A 16,217-nucleotide genomic window follows, 5' to 3' on the forward strand; every position below is an offset into this window, starting at 1 on the left:
TTAGAGGAATTTCTTAACAGTAACATCCAAAATGAGTTATATAATTGGAACAAATACATGAACTTCCAAGATTATTGTCCTTAATAGATAGCATGGATTATAATTAACATATAGGTTATAGATAATGAAATATAATGTATGTATATATGTATATGTGTATTTATATATGTATGTGTATATACACATAGGTATGTATGTATCTACACATGTACATGTGTATATACACGTGTGTATATGCATGTAGGTATATGTATGTATGTAAATGTGTGTATACATTTATATGTGTATATATAAAATATATATATAAATTTTTTTTAACCTTCTAGTTACAACTTCTCATTGCTTGAGAGGCTGCTTTGTCCTCTTAGAGTTGCTAATCTAGAAGGATTTAAACAGGTTTGAAATGTTTAATGAAGGAGTTGGGTGCCTGCACTTGATTAATGATAAGAGTATGTGCATCTTTAGAAGCCAGAGAGGAGTCATCTTCACAAGAGAACATTTGACTCTAGAAGGTTTCATAAATTTATTTAATAGCAGTTCTAGATAGTGCTTTTACATTCCATTTTATCATAAATTTTGCTGTAGTGTGTTATTTCTCTCTGGACACCTTGACAGCTGAGTACAAAGTTCTACTCTTTCTAATGGGTATTCATAGGGCAGTTTTCTTTAACACATCCTGGTTCTAACATCATTGGCATCGTTTCCTGGTATTTTAAAAGTTCTTTGGTCAAGAGGTTGCTTATTATTTGCTTAACTCCCTGAGAACTATGCACTTAAATCATAAAATCCCTCTCCACTAAACAGGGCCTCACATTACCACCTTTGCCAAAGGCCAGGAAGGATTTATCATGGTGCTGCATCATGCATTTGGATATGAACTGACATAGATCTATAATATGGTTTAGTGGAAGTAGTTGATGTTTTCTGAATGATAGCTCTTGACCTGAGAAGCTCAGAAGTAATGAAAGTGGGATAAATTTGCATGATTTGTGCCATAAGCAATATTTATAATGTAAGAGGGCTTTAAAGATTAATACATTCCCAAGGCAACACATGAAAGAGACAGGAAAGGTTATTCGATGATCATTTAAGTGCACTATTTATTTGCAATGCTTTCATCTGAAAGATTTTCTCCATTTTCCCCCTTTCCCCCATTAATTTAGTATACAAAGGGGACATTGATAACTCCCTAATTTTAAAATATTTTCTGTAAATTTAACTCTTTTAATCAAGGAGAGGAGGCACAGTACTGCTTGAAGAAATAGTTGATTGATTGTCTCTCATTAGTTAAGTGGCCTAAAGTATTTTGTAAGTTCTTATATCATTAACTCCTTATTTTGAGAATCAAATAGCTTAAAGTATTTTTCACAAAATAGTTACATTATTGCTTTATCTACTTATCAATTTGTAGAAGAAAAATTGATGTGTAAAGTACCTAAGAAAGTATATAATTACAAAGTTTGAGAATTCAAGTCTGAGGTTGACAACACACTTAAAGATAGTCCTCAGCCTAATTTCTTCTGAATTACTTGTCATGAACTTTTACCTTTCTATCTCAAAATATGGAAAGTTTTCAAAATGACTTCATACTCCTTATTTTTCTCCATCTTAAAAATTAAATGCATCTTGGTGCAGTGCTAAAATGAAAAGATCGGTAGGAAGAATCACAAAAGAAAATGTTCAAGAAAATTTAAGGGTTAACTTAAGCTTTAATATGTACATACATTGTATTTTTAATTCCTTTGGCAAATATGTTGTGACAGTATAGTTGTGTCTACTCATTTCGAAAACAATTGAAACTAATTGAAAAGCAGAGTTCTGTCAGTCAAACACTAGATTTTCTTCAAAGTCTCAAATTGCATTCAATGAATATACAGAATAGGATGTTTATTCTAGAAATGTGGACAGAAGTTGAGCAGCCAATAAAAAGATTCCCTGCTGCATGGGCTCGCACCCATGCCCTGCTTCCCATCATAAGCTCTGTGTAGGAGATTTATTTTCTCATTCTCTTTTTGGTAGATTAGATCTCAATAAGAAAAGAGTTGGAAATATTATGACTTACTTGGTAATATTCCTTCGAGGGAAAAATAAATTTATTCTCTCTTATCTCATGTCTCATGGAGCGTGATCTAATAATGCTTCCATTTACAAATGAGAGAAATTATTTAGGAAATTTAGTAAAGGTAAGACAATAAATAAGTAGGACCAAAACTAGAGGTCTCTTGCTCTTTAATTTTTCCTGACATCTTTAACAGTAATTTTCTGTGACATAAGCTGCAAAATTTTGAAGAGTAATTTAGAGAAAATATTTCTATTTTCCTCTTAGAGGCACACAAAACATAAAAATGGCAGTTGTTTAAGAATGATCACTTGGATCCATTCTCGAGTTTTGAAGAACAGTAAGGTTTGTATTTACAGTGTAAATATTATATATATAAATATATATGCATATATATATATATGTATATAATTAAGTTATTATAGCAAATTAAATGGATCCAGATAAATTACTTCCTAAGCATTATGGTCTTGACTTAAAATCAAATGACTATTCTTCCCCAAATGGTCTCTGTTCCATCCTAATAGCTTTGAAGGATAAGCCTGCTTACTTCCACTTTGAAGATCTATTTTCAGTTTAGTACCATAGACTCACTGGAAAGATCTCTCTGTTTTGCTAGCCTAAACTGAAGAGGAAAATTCACATTCTCTTTACATTGTTTCCCTCACACCTGATAGGATGATTGCAGGCTATACGATCAATCAGTTCTAAAGCTATAGACTTTAGCTGTATATTGGGTACACCAATGCCCTCTTGAAGCATAACTGTGTATATCTTTGTAAAACAAGGATAATCCTGTTCTCGTGTTACAGAATTATTGCTAGGGTTTGAATAATAAAATGCACAATAAAATCTTTGACACATTGTGAGTGGTAAAATGTTTAATATTACATTATTACTTGTTTAACATCTTCTAATGTTCTGCAAGCAAACATGGCGTGGGTTATATTGCAAGGTGGAGTTGGAAAATACATCAAAATAGTAATAAAATCTTATCATACCGCCTGTGGCATGAGATTCCTTCCTTTTCGGAATATTCTTTTTTAAAAGATTTTATTTATTTTTGAGAGAGAGAGAGCACACATGAGTGGTGGGGGGGAGGCCGAGGGAGAAACATTTCCCACTGAGCAGGGATTGGAGGACCCTGGGATCATAACCTGAACTGAAGGCAGATGCTTAACCCACTGTGCCACCCAGGTACCCTCGGAATATTCTTGACTCGTATTTCCCTATTAATTTACCATTAACTGGTTGTTTGTTACCATAATTATGTATAGGTCCAATTACTCCAACTCTGCTGCAAGCATCTTGAGGGAAGTTGTCTGGACTTTTAATTCAATCTAAATATACATTCTATGTAATAATTTATAATCCATAAAATGTATTTTTTAAAGATTTTTATTTATTTATTTGACAGACAGAGATCATTAGCAGACAGAGAGGCAGGCAGAGAGAGAGGGGGGTAAGCAGGCTCCCCGCTGTGCAGAAAGCCTGATGCGGAGCTCAATCCCGGGATCCCGGGATCATAACCTGAGCTGAAGGCAGAGGCTTTAACTGAGCCACCCAGGCGCCCCCATAAAATGTATTTTGAATCCAAAAGAAATTCAAGAAGTGTTTCTTTGAAAGAATAGGCCATGTACCTAAGGTCAGATGATCGTATTTCCATTTGTGTTTCTTAGTCTCTGCAAGCTACCTTTTCTTAGGAAAATCATTTAAGCACAAGGAGCAGGTTACCCTCATCTATACAATTGTGGTAATGCTACCTCCCTACCACTTAGTATGATGTGAATCATACAAGATAATGCAGATGAAAGTACTCTAAACTTTAAGCATGTGTCAAGTTAAGAAGTTAAAGCCCTAAGTTGGAAATGAGAATGAGAGTTGGCTCTTATTATGATGTCTCAATGCATAATACTATAATATTTAGTTGCATCTATGTACTCGAAATGACAATGTGATTTTGAGAATGCCCTCAAATATAGTAATTTGCAGATGGATATGATCTGCTTATAAACAAGAGCACTCTTAGGAGTATTCTGTGTCTCCTAAAATCTGTTGTTGTATATCATGCTGACATATGAATAAATGTAAAGAAAATAATTAAGGAAAAATAAAATCACTGGCACAAATGTCATGTTGCCAGGATCATTCATCCTCCTCCCGTGGATGAAGAGATAAGCTCGGAGAACTGAAGTGGGATGAGAATAATTTTTATTATTTCTTCTCACTCCCAGACTGAACTTTCACCCTTCTGAAAGAACAGTCTTGAAATTCAACCTCCCTTCTCAGGCTTTAATAAACATAGACAAGGTTTATTTCTATTTCTTTCAGAAACTGGAGTGAGAAATGTTGAAATGCCACATGAAAGGCCTTGCTTAGAGGGTTTCCAGCTGAGACTGGAGATTGAAGTGGCGAACATTCTCACAAGAGATCCAGGCCTTCAGGATATTTCCAAACAAAGCTTGTGGCCCCTCGGGGACAAGGGTAAACTTACGGTGAGTATCTGAGGCTCTCTCTGGTAGACCCAGCTCCTTTCGAAGTTGTCTCACAAAAATGGTGGTAATGAAGAGCATTAGACAAGTTTTCTTGATATTTTGCATTTCCTACAATTACTTACATTATTTTCTCTGCTTTAAGTAGGAAAGAAAAGGCTATTTTTCACTTAATGTCAAATGTTAACTACATTGTGGAAGATCCAGCTTCTTCTTCTTCCTTCTTTTTTTTTTTTTTTTTTCCATTTTTAAAATTTTTTTCAATGACCTCTCCTCAGGAAGAGGTTGATGGAAAATGAAGCGTTACCTGGCTTAATAGGTTTCAATCTCCTGCACGGGCAGCTTCAGTGATATTTTGGAGTCTGTTAAAAGGGACTCAAAATTGCACAGTAGGAAGGAACTACCAAATAACTCCTTGAAGCTCTGTTTTCTAGATTATCAAAAAAGAAAAATAGGAAAAATGCATAATGTATTATTTTCTTTGGTGGTTGTTCTGTTGATGTAAGATATGCTCTTCTTTACTAGAAAATTGCAAGGAATACCTATAGCATGTCCAAGTAAATGGCCTTAAATAATAAATGAGATTTAAATAAAAGCATAACTATTGAAATAATAGGAGAATACAGTTTTTAGTTTAAAAAGTAAGATATTGTATTACTCCACTTTCATTTCCTATATCTTGACTCAGTCCAGTGCAAAACTCGGGGGAAAAACAGGGTTTTCCCTTGTGATGTCTGTTTCAAAATAAGAAACAGAGAATTTATACATAAAAATAATTTTGTTGATTAGTATTTGTCTTTGAGTTGTACTAAAAATAGAGGTGTTCTAGAAGCATACAAAAACTGCATCAAAAACTAATGATGTATTTTACGGTGGCTAACATAACACAATAAAAAAAAAGAAGCATAAAACACTGATTTTTATATGGATACTCACTATTTAATTTCTAATTAAATCTTGTCTTTTGAAAGATTGTTCTTTGGGCACCTGGCTAGCTCAGTCGGTTAAGCATCAGCTTTTGGCTCAGGTCAAGATCCCAGGGTCTTAAGATTGAGTCCTGCATCAGGCTCTCTGCAGGAAGCCTATTTCTTCCTCTCTCTCTGACTGCAGTTCCCCCTGCTTGTGCTCTCTCTCTCGCTCTCTCTGTCAAATAGATAGATAGGTAGATAGATAGATAGATGATACATAGATAAAATCTTTTAAAAAAAGAAATAAAAAAAGAAATATTGTTCTCTTCCTATGATATGTTGAGTTGATTTTAAAGCAGATTCTCAATTACACTTCTGTAGCACCAAATGCGTACTACAATGTCTGAACCACATCCTGCTGTTACCTTGGCCAACACCATGAATAAAAGGACAGAGAAGGGTGTCACAGTTGTTCATATGTATAATATTCATTATGATACAAAATTATCTTCTTGTTTTAAACTTTTCTTTTAGTCTCCCCAACACGGCTCATAACAGGTTTGGTGAACGGATAGACTGGACAAGTGGAGTGGTTTGTTGAATGTGCTCGTACAAGCAAAAAGCAAATTTATTTTTATGACTTCTTGCTTAACCCCATCCTCTTCACTCACTCTTTGACCCCATATGATCACCATTCTCACCCCATATGTTGCAATATCAATTCTCATATCTTTTCCTATTACTTCATTTAACAAAATGTCAGTACCGCTAGGGTAACCAACAGCCCAGGTTTGCCAGGACTGAGGAATTTCCAGAGATGTAGGACTCTCTGTGCTGAAACCCAGAATGACTAACAGAGATGATTTGTCAACCTAAATGAACGGCCTAGAAATCATGAGACTCCAAACTTCTTCAGCTCTTACTCAGACTTAAAATTCTGCTGTGCAAGAGGCTCCTGTGGTCAGATTTTGCACTATTTCTCATCTTGCTTTTCTACTCTTCTTTGTCCACTCACAAAGCTGCACTTGGCTTCTCCAGGTTTGATTTTGGAAACAGACAGTAAGGTCAGCCAAGATGGGTACAGGCAAAATCTATATCAGTAACCTCTGAGAGGATCCTGCCTTTTCTTAACATCCTTGAAATCAATTTCATCAGATTCAACAGAGAGATCTCTCTCATTTATTCTTCCTAACTCTCCTCTGCAGAATGTCAAGGATTTGGGATGAGTTTGCTTTATTTTGTCTTTCAGTAGTTAATTACCGTGATATGGAAACGCCATACAAATGAACTTTGTATTAGCCACAAGCTATGCTGGCCTAATGTGAGTTTTCCATAAGACCTCAAAAACAGAGGATGGCAAATTGAGATCTATTATTGAAACTGTTGGAATTATTTTCTTGATAAGTTTACAAGAATAATGTGAAGACCTTGTATTTTGGGGAGAAGAGGAGAGAATGGGGTATGATTAGGGAAAATTGTGGGTTCCCAGATACAGTTCTTCCATTACCAAACAAGGGATGATCTGAGGTAATGATTGTATATACTGCCTTTCACTGGTTGAAAAAGAAATGTCAGTGACTGACAAATAATAGTAAGCCTTTCTTTCTGACCCATTATAAATTGCCTGTGAGGTTTGTCAGTTCTCTGGATTTGTAGACAATCCAGGAAACTCACTGACCATGGAAAGACTCATATTTTAAAATATTATCAAAGGCGTACATGCTTTACTGTCAGGATAAAAGCTCTCTAGAATGGCAAATATTCAAGTCCCAGGTTTCTGAGGGTCTCTTCATTCTTTTCTCCACATTTATTCCCCACCCTTCTAAACTGATTCAGGATTTTAGATGTCCTATTAATTGTTTAACCACTCTGGCTTTACAAATTCACAGTACTTCCGAAAACAGTCTGTGTTCATGCTTGGATATGAATCTTTTTGAGAAATCAGGACACTTCCTATAGTGAGTGAGGGAGATCTAAGATAAATCTTAGATAAATCTAAGCTCCCTCCATGAAATGGAAAAACAAGGCTAGATCTCAACTTATTATATTGACTGTGTTTATGCCTAAATTGATTTCAGCCCAAGTTTTGACTAGTTTCTATCCTTATATAAATAATTGGAAATCATTACAAAATGCTTTCTGCTACAGGAACTTAAATCACACTTTATAAAAATAGACAATATTTGGAAATAAGAATGTATACACTCTTAATCTGATTATTGCTTACTATTCAATTCTTATCACTTAATGTGGAGGTGTTTATCTTTGGTCAAAAAAATGGCCTAAACTCTGACCTATAAAATATGTCTAAAATAACTAGACTGATCTTTTACTTTTTTTTTTTTCTGTAAACCAAGGCAGTTTTAAAATGAGTGGGATCATGGAAAATATTTAAAATCAAATACTTTTTGAATGTTTGGTGATCAAAATATAATTTTAATATATTAGCAGATCTATAAATTAGTCTTAATGAAATTTTATTTTCAGAAATAAAAATACCCATAACATAAATATTTATTTTTTAAAAAAGCAAGAAAGCTCATTATATTTATATTTATGTCATATATTACATGTATATAATAATATATGCATATGTTATTTCATATATAATTACATATTATTATATTAATATTATTTATGTATTTCTATTTTTATACTGATTTTCTCAATGTTTAAGAATAAGAAGACTAATTGTTCTTAGTCTGATTTCTACGATTTAAACAGTATCTTAATCATATCTTAATGACATTTTTAAGATATGTCATTCCAACATATCTTAATGACATTTTTTAAATTAATACATATCGATATGATTTTTTAAAAATATTTTTGAAAATCATTTGCAATTTTCTTCAAAGTTGCACTTTATGGCTAATAAATAAATATGAACACACACATACACATATACATAAACAAATAAGAAAATCTTCAGTTGATTCTTTTCTAGAGATCATAATATTTTAACTCATAAAATATTCACTCTGTAGGTGCTAGTGGGGAATATTGCTAAGTGGGGAATATTCTCCATTCTAAATTGTATTGAAGTATAAACATTTTTTGGCTGAAATGTTTTTATGTTATTATGTTGCTTCAATTTAGACATTATTTTTTTAAGATTTAATTAATTTATTTATTTGACAGATCACAAGTAGGTAGAGAGGCAGGCAGAGAGAGAGGAGGAAGCAGACTCCCTGCTGCGCAGAGAGCCCAATGCAGGGTTCCATCCCAGGACCCTGGGATCATGACCTGAGCTGAAGGCAGAGGCTTTAACTCACTGAGCCACCCAGGTGCCCCCAGTTTAGACATTATTAATTCAATAATTATTTTTACAAGGAAAACTTGCCAAATTAATTGTTGCCATTTATTCTTTTGAATGTCTTGCCAAATACAGATACTGCAATATCAAAGTCTTTCTCAATTTCAATCTAAAGACAAGCAAAAGAGCTTTTGGCTTTGGGCTGAGGAGGAGGCCAAGGTGCAACTCACTTTGGTGCTACTGAATCCAGGTTTATCTGACAGCACACCACCTAAGTTCGACCCCAACAAGATCAGAGTACTCCTGAGGTTAGTGGTGGGAAAGTCAGTGCCACCTCTGCCCTGGCCCCAAGATGGACCGTCTGAGTCTATCTCCAAAAAAGCCTGGGGTGATGACACCACTAAGACAACCAGTGATTGGAGGGTATGAGGATTCCAGTGAAACTGACTGTTCAGAATAGATAAGCCCAGATTTAAGTGGTACCTTCTGCCTCTCCCATGATTTTCAAAGCCCTCAAGGAACTTCAAAGAGGCAGACAAAGAAAAACATTAAGGACAGTGTAGCTATCATTTTTGACGAGATTGTAAACATTGCCCAACAAATGCAACACCAACCTTTCACCAGAGAATTCTCTGGAACCATTAAAGAGATGCTAGGGATTGTCCAATCTGTGAGCTGTAGTTTTGATGGCCACCACCTGCATGACATCATTGATGGCATAAGTAGTGGTACAATAGAGGGGTGTCTGGGTGGCTCAGTCATTAAGCATTTGCCTTCGGCTCAGGTCATGATTCCAGAGTCCTGGATTCAAGCCCTACATCAGGCTCCCTGTTCCTTGGGAAGCCTGCTTCTCCCTCTCCCATTCCCTCTGCTTGCATTGCCTCTCTTGCTGACTCTCTCTCTCTCTCTCTGTCGAATAAATAAATAAAATCTTTTTTTTTAAAATAAAAATCTTTAAAAAAAAATAGTGGCACAATAGAAAACCCAACTAGTTGAGCACTCCAAAGGAAAATATTTCAATGAAGGGTTGTTTGACAACCAATAAACAAATTAATTAATTAATTAAAATTTAAAAATTGGGGAAAGGATGAGAAAATAATAATGTATTTTTGAAATACGTTTTGGTATTCAATGTCAGCTTCATCACCAAGATTTTCTGGTTTAGTTATCTTAAGCTTATACATATGAAATAATTGTAAATATAGGCAAATATAGGTTAGTTATTAGAGCATCCCAGATTCTCTAGACACAGTTATAAGTTATGTCTACACACAAAAAATCCATTCTTAAGTACATTTCTGCTCCAAAATTTCTTAAGTTTCATATACTCCATCATTATCAGACTAATTTTCTGACATTTTTTACTTTAAATTAAATTTAAAATGCATATTTCACCTTAAAGCCAAAGAATTCTATCATGTATTGAAATTTTTAACTGACTTACATTCATGATGTTTTGTCATCAGCAAACTGCTTTTCAAAAAAATTAATTCTTCCATTAATAGAATTTAAAAATATGACCATTACAAATTAATTAATTTTCTACTCAAATCATCTCATAGAGTGGCATAAAACTGGTACATCTATTTGCAAAGTTCTTCTGTTAATGATCTAACACATTAACAAATACATGTATGTGTGTATATATATATATATATTTTTAACTTTCTTGTACATTCACAGGAAAACTTGAAGTGGAAAATAAGAGAAATTAATTTAGAACAGTTGCTTGATCTAAATGAAATGTCAAGCTTCACCGGATGGTATGTAAATGCACTTTCCACAGCTAAACATGTTCAATAACTGTGCTTGCCATGGTCTCTTTTAAACATAGTTTCTTTTAGTTATCTATTGCTGCATAACACATTTTCTCAAAATTTAAGTTCAAACAACTCAGTTTTTGAAAACTGAAAATCTAGAAACAGATCAACTGGATGGTTCAGGCTCTGATCTCTCATAAGGTTGCAATCAAGCTGTTGGCAGAGACTGTAGTTCCTTCAAGACTCACCTAGGGCTGGAGAATTTGCTACCAACCTCACTTGCATGGTAGCTGGCATGCCACAGTTCCTGTCTGGCTCTTAGCCAGAGGCTTAGTCTCTCCCATGTGGGCCTCTTCATAGCAGCTGTTTCCCCCAGAGCAGAGAGAGAGAGAGAGAGAGAGAGAGAAGGTGCTCAAGATGACAATCAGTCTTTTCTAAGCTCACGTTGACTGCAATATGCCCTTACTTTTGCTATTTACCATACTGACCAACCTTTGTGTGGAGAAGACTAGATACATGATAGAAATAGCAGGAGGCAGAGATCACCGGGAGCCTTCTTGGAGGCGTGACCATTTTGCATTTCAAGTACTAGATAACCCCACAACCTCATGGAGTATGGAAAAGGTTAACTGACATTTGCACAGAAACCCACTCACCATCAACTTTCCAGAGAAGTTGAAATTTGGCGCCTAATTTTTCCTCAAATATTTTTGCTTTCTTGAATTTGTTGTGATCAAAAGAGTTCTTGTAAAAGTAACATGTGTTAGTGCACAATAAAATAAATAGCTTTGGAATGATGTCATGTAAAAAGTGCTAAAATAAGCACCACAGCAACTGTATTCAGACAGCTCTCTCCGGTTGACAGCAGAACAGCTAAGACTGTATTTCCATACATATCTTGGAGAAAACAGGTCTGTAATTATCCATATTTACCACCATCCCATGGACAGTGACCAAGCAAACTTGCGTACACAGCAGCCTTCGACATGGACAGTGATGTAAGTAGCCAGTGAAGTGGCCAGTCAGGGTGAAGAAAGAATTTCAACCCTGCCTCTCCTAAGAAAACACAAGAGTTAACTCTCCCTCACCGCTGCTCTCTGAGCACACTAGTTCTTTTATTCAAGTGTTATGCATCCTGTCCTTAAAAAGGAAATTAGTATTTTGGAGAAAGGGTGGAGAAAAAAATGGGTGGATATAGCTAATCATCCTTTCGATATAAAAGCCCGTTAAAGTGAAAAATGCACTTAATGCATGCGAGTCTCCCAAATTATTAATGGAGACCATGTGAGACACTGGGAGTATTACCAAGCCCATCTTAATTCATTACGGTGTAATAATAACCAAAATACAATAATGCAATAATAATGCCTTCTTTAAAAATAAAAATCCGGAACAGATGCTAAACTGAATGGTATCCCAGGCCAATAGAAACAAACACAGCCTGTCCTGGCAAAGTGAGTGTACCGTCACTGATCACCTTAATAACTTTATATGTAGGCTAAGGAGTGTGGGTGGAATGTAGGTTACCATACATATGATGAAAATAGCATTTTCAAGCATTTCATGGTGGTAAAAATCTGCCATCAGTACTGTTCCTGGGAAATACGTTGTCACAAACTAGAAGTTATGGGAAAAGTGGCAAAGATTTGGGGCTGGTGGTGTCCTAATTGTCTTATCACTTTCTTGTGAAAATACAAAAGAATCAGTCCTATTATACTATTGTTTGTCTCAGAAATAGAGATATTTTCATACTGTGAGAGAATGCTGTTAATAAGGGTGTAAATATTAGGTTAGTGGAAAGATGGTAAACAATTTGAACAAACATCAAGTAATAAAGGGCCGTTTGGGCAAATGTTAATTACATACCTATTTCTAATAATTTAAAAAGTGTTTAATAAGCCTGGAGTCATTTCGAGTCATTTCCATAAGCATCTTTGTATGTCCCCAAAGAAAAATTAAGATCAGGGAAAAGGATTCCTACTGCATACTCTTTCAAGTCAGGAGACTTGAGATGAGCACCCCCTACCATTTTACACCTTATTCAGTCCAGGAATTAGTGCCTTTCCTCAATTTAATGGCTCATGAGTTTTAAAAGTTGGCTGTTTAAAAAGTATCATTATGAGGGGCGCCTGGGTGGCTCAGTGGGTTAAAGCCTCTGCCTTCAGCTTAGGTCATGATCCCAGGGTCCTGGGATAAAGCCCCGCTTCTGGCTCTCTGCTCAGCAGGGAGCCTGCTTCCACCTCTCTCTCTGTCTGCTTGCCTCTCTGTCTACTTGTGATCTCTGCCTGTTAAATAAATAAATAAAATCTTTAAAAAGAATAAAAAATAAAAAGTATCATTATGAGAAATTCCAGGCACTGAGAAAACCTATGTACCTACCATTTAAATTTAACAAATGCAGAAATTTTGTCATGGGAATTGGCATGTTGTTAGCCTTTTCGTATTACTAGCTATTAAAAATTGGACTCTAGTTTATATTGAAGCAATATAGTCTTACTTGGTCTTTCTAGAACTTGACTTTCTATTAGTTTATTTAGTATAATGTATTAATTTTAATTTACCTAATATTAGAAAAATGGATCACATACTAATACAGTTAAGGAACCATAGCATTTTCATTTTGTTTTAACTGATCATATCCTTTTAATGATTTTATTGACCTATTTATCTATTTCTTTATGTGTAGATTCCTTATATGTGTTGTATAGTAATTATTTTTCCCAGAAACTTTTCAAATATCCTTTCCAAGTCTGTGACTTGTTTTCTAACATTGGCTGTACTACTATCTTTTGTCATCAAGAACTCCGCCATTTTAATGTGGTCCAATATGGCACTTTTGTTTTCCTATATGATTTGTGCTTTACGTGTTTTCCTTTTGAAATTCTTCCCTCTACTCTGAGGTCATAAAAATTAACTTTTATGTTATATTATGCAAATTTATCTTTTTTCTTTTCACAGATATATCTTTATTTAATTTGACATTTATCATGAATAAAAACTGACATTTTATCCAATAGAGAAACAATTTCCCATACATCACATTTTATTTTCCCAGCTTTCTTGAGAAAATATTGACATTTAGCATTATGTAAATTTAAGGTATACAACATGCTGCTTTGGTGTATGTATATATTGTGAAATGATTACCACCATAAAATTAGTTAACAGATTCATTAGTTCACATATTTGCCTTTTGTATGTGTGTGGCGAGAACATCTAAGTTCTACTTTCTTCCCAACTTTTAAGTATACAATGTAACCATTAACTATAGTCACCACTCTGTACACTGGATCCTCCATACCTCTGGAATCAATTATGCTAGGTTGAAGCCAGTTTGCAAGGCTGTTACTGGATCTACAGTGGAGTACGCAGTTGGCAATCTTGTTACCAGGGGCTTAGGCATGTGTGGGTCCTGTCTGGTCTCTGTAGGGGATGCAACTGCTCCAGGACTTTGGTCAGTAGGATAGCATTGGGACAAGTGTCCATTTCAAGGTCCAAAAGGAGGTACTCAGACAGTGAACCTATTACCGGATGCATGGATGGGTGTGGCTCCCAGCAGGTCCTTCGGAGGAGCCCTGCCATGTCACTGGGTGGGTTCCAAGGTGGGAGGAACTTTCCAGGTGGTGGCTGAGGGGGCTGGGACTGAGTCCAAGCACTGCTTCAACGTCCACAACCAAGACTGAGGTCCGCATACCTGGCTCTGGAGTCATAAACAAGAATGTCTCCCACCAAGTTCCTGAAGTAAAAGGAGGGGCCCATTACCCACAGCTGGGAGGGGGTAGAGCCAAGTACAGTGCCCTTTCAGAATCTCTGGGGATTCAGATAGGACCCTGTGCTGACAGAACTGCAAGTGGACGGTGGTTGGGAGGGGCTACAGACTGGTTATAGGGCCATATCAGAATCTACAATTGGACCGAGATCGGTAGGCTTACCTTCCTGGACTGTGGCAAAGAGGGACTGGAGTTGAGTCACAGGTCACTTCAGTGTCCATGGCCAGGAACAGGTTCTATGTGCCTATTAACTGAGCCATGTTTGGATGTGACTCTCCTCAGGTCCCCTTGCATAACTGAGGTATGCTGGTGACAGGATCAAAGCCAAATGGGGATGTAACCAAGTCCTACCTGAACTACAAATCTCCCACCTGGATCCCACAAAGGCAATTTTGACCATGGGTGGCTGCCAAATTATTGCTGCTGAAGAAAATCTCTTAGTGTGCCATTTGGCTGACACTGTTCCACACATCACATACTGATTCATCTATTTTTTGTTAGCTGTTTGTGTAGATATAGATATTTAGTGTATCAGCACCTATTCTTATACCTATTTACATAATATCTGATATATGCTTGGTTCTGTGTTTGGAGTCTTTATTCTGTTTCACTGTCTATTCTGAACAGTGCTATGCTATATCAAGTGTCATATATCATAGAGACCTTGAGTTCTGGTAGGTTAAATGCCATACCCTTATTTTTTTCTAAATGGTTTTTAGCGTTCTTAGCCCTTTATTTTGCTCAATTGCTTTAACAAACCCCAGTTGGAATATTGATTGGAATCACATTAAATTTATATGTTGGTTTGGAGAAAACTGTTATCTTTGCAAAGTTGATTATTTTCATCCATAAACACAATGATTTTCATTGATTACCTTATATAACACTATTTTTTTTGAGAGAAGACCTGTAATTCTTCAGTTATTTGTTACTAACTAATGTAAAGATGTTTCCTCATTATAAAAGAGACTATTTTATCCATCTATCATCTATCTATCTATCTATCTATCATCTATCTATCTATCTATCATCTATCTATCTATCTATCATCTGTCTATCTGTCTATTGAGAAAGATAGTGTGTGTGCATGAGAGGAGAGGTTGGGAGGGGGCAAAGGCAGAGAGAGAGAGAACCCTAAGCAGGTTACATGCCCAATGTAGAGCTTGACACAGGGGGTGATTTCACAACCCTGAGATCATGACCTGGGCCCAAATCAAGAGTCAGACACTAACGAAACTGACCCGCCCACACACCCTGAAAAAGAGCCTACTTTAAATCACCTTTTTCTAATTTATTTTAATTCAGTTTGTTTTTATATATTGATCTTGGAACCAACAACCTTGCCCAACTATATTATTAGCCATATTTTGTCTGTAAGTACTCATGGATGTTCAATGTCATTAATCTTGTCTTCTATAAGTACTAGCAAGGCTGTTTCTTCCTGTTCCATTCTAATACTCCTTACTTGTTTTGTTTTTCTCTTTTTTTTCTTTTCCTTTCTTACCTCACTGGCTAGAATTTCAAATATAATGTTCATATAGTAGAAAATTGGCTTTTTCCTGACTTTTATGGAAATATTTCTAATATTTTACTAATAATATAATACTTTTGATATTGTTATGGTTATCTTTATCATGTTAAAATATTTCCTCATATTACAACTTACACAATTATAAATTGATATTATATTTTATTGAGTGCTTTTCTGCATTGGAAGCAATGTTTTGTTGTTGTTGTTGTTTTAATCTTTAAGAATTTTATTACCATTACTAGCCTTTGTTTACTATCACTTAGCATTTTAGGATTTTATATTATGCTTTTGAAATACTAATTTCAATATAATGCTAAACTCACACAAATTTGAAGACACTTCCCTCTCTAGTTTTCTGGAGGAATTTGTGTATATTAGGGCTTAAATGGTCCTTTAAAAAGTCCCTATAAATCTTAGTTGGTTTATTAGATCTCTGATGCA

The 16,217-nt window shown here is 35.4% G+C and overlaps 1 long non-coding RNA gene across 4 annotated transcripts in view; it reads left to right on the top strand.

The window, feature by feature from the left end:
• The window catches only part of LOC309866684, a 242,323-nt gene that overhangs the window by 67,702 nt on the left and 158,404 nt on the right, over positions 1-16,217 (top strand). For 2 of the 4 annotated variants that reach the window (XR_014312754.1, XR_014312755.1), the window contains exons 2-3: positions 4,391-4,554; positions 10,399-10,478. This is a non-coding gene — a long non-coding RNA (uncharacterized lncRNA). The remainder of the gene's footprint in view (positions 1-4,390; positions 4,555-10,398; positions 10,479-16,217) is intronic. The other 2 variants (XR_014312753.1, XR_014312756.1) reach the window with 2 other exon arrangements.

Source organism: Mustela nivalis (genome assembly GCF_964662115.1).
Source record: "Mustela nivalis genome assembly, chromosome: 6".
Taxonomy (NCBI): domain Eukaryota; kingdom Metazoa; phylum Chordata; class Mammalia; order Carnivora; family Mustelidae; genus Mustela; species Mustela nivalis.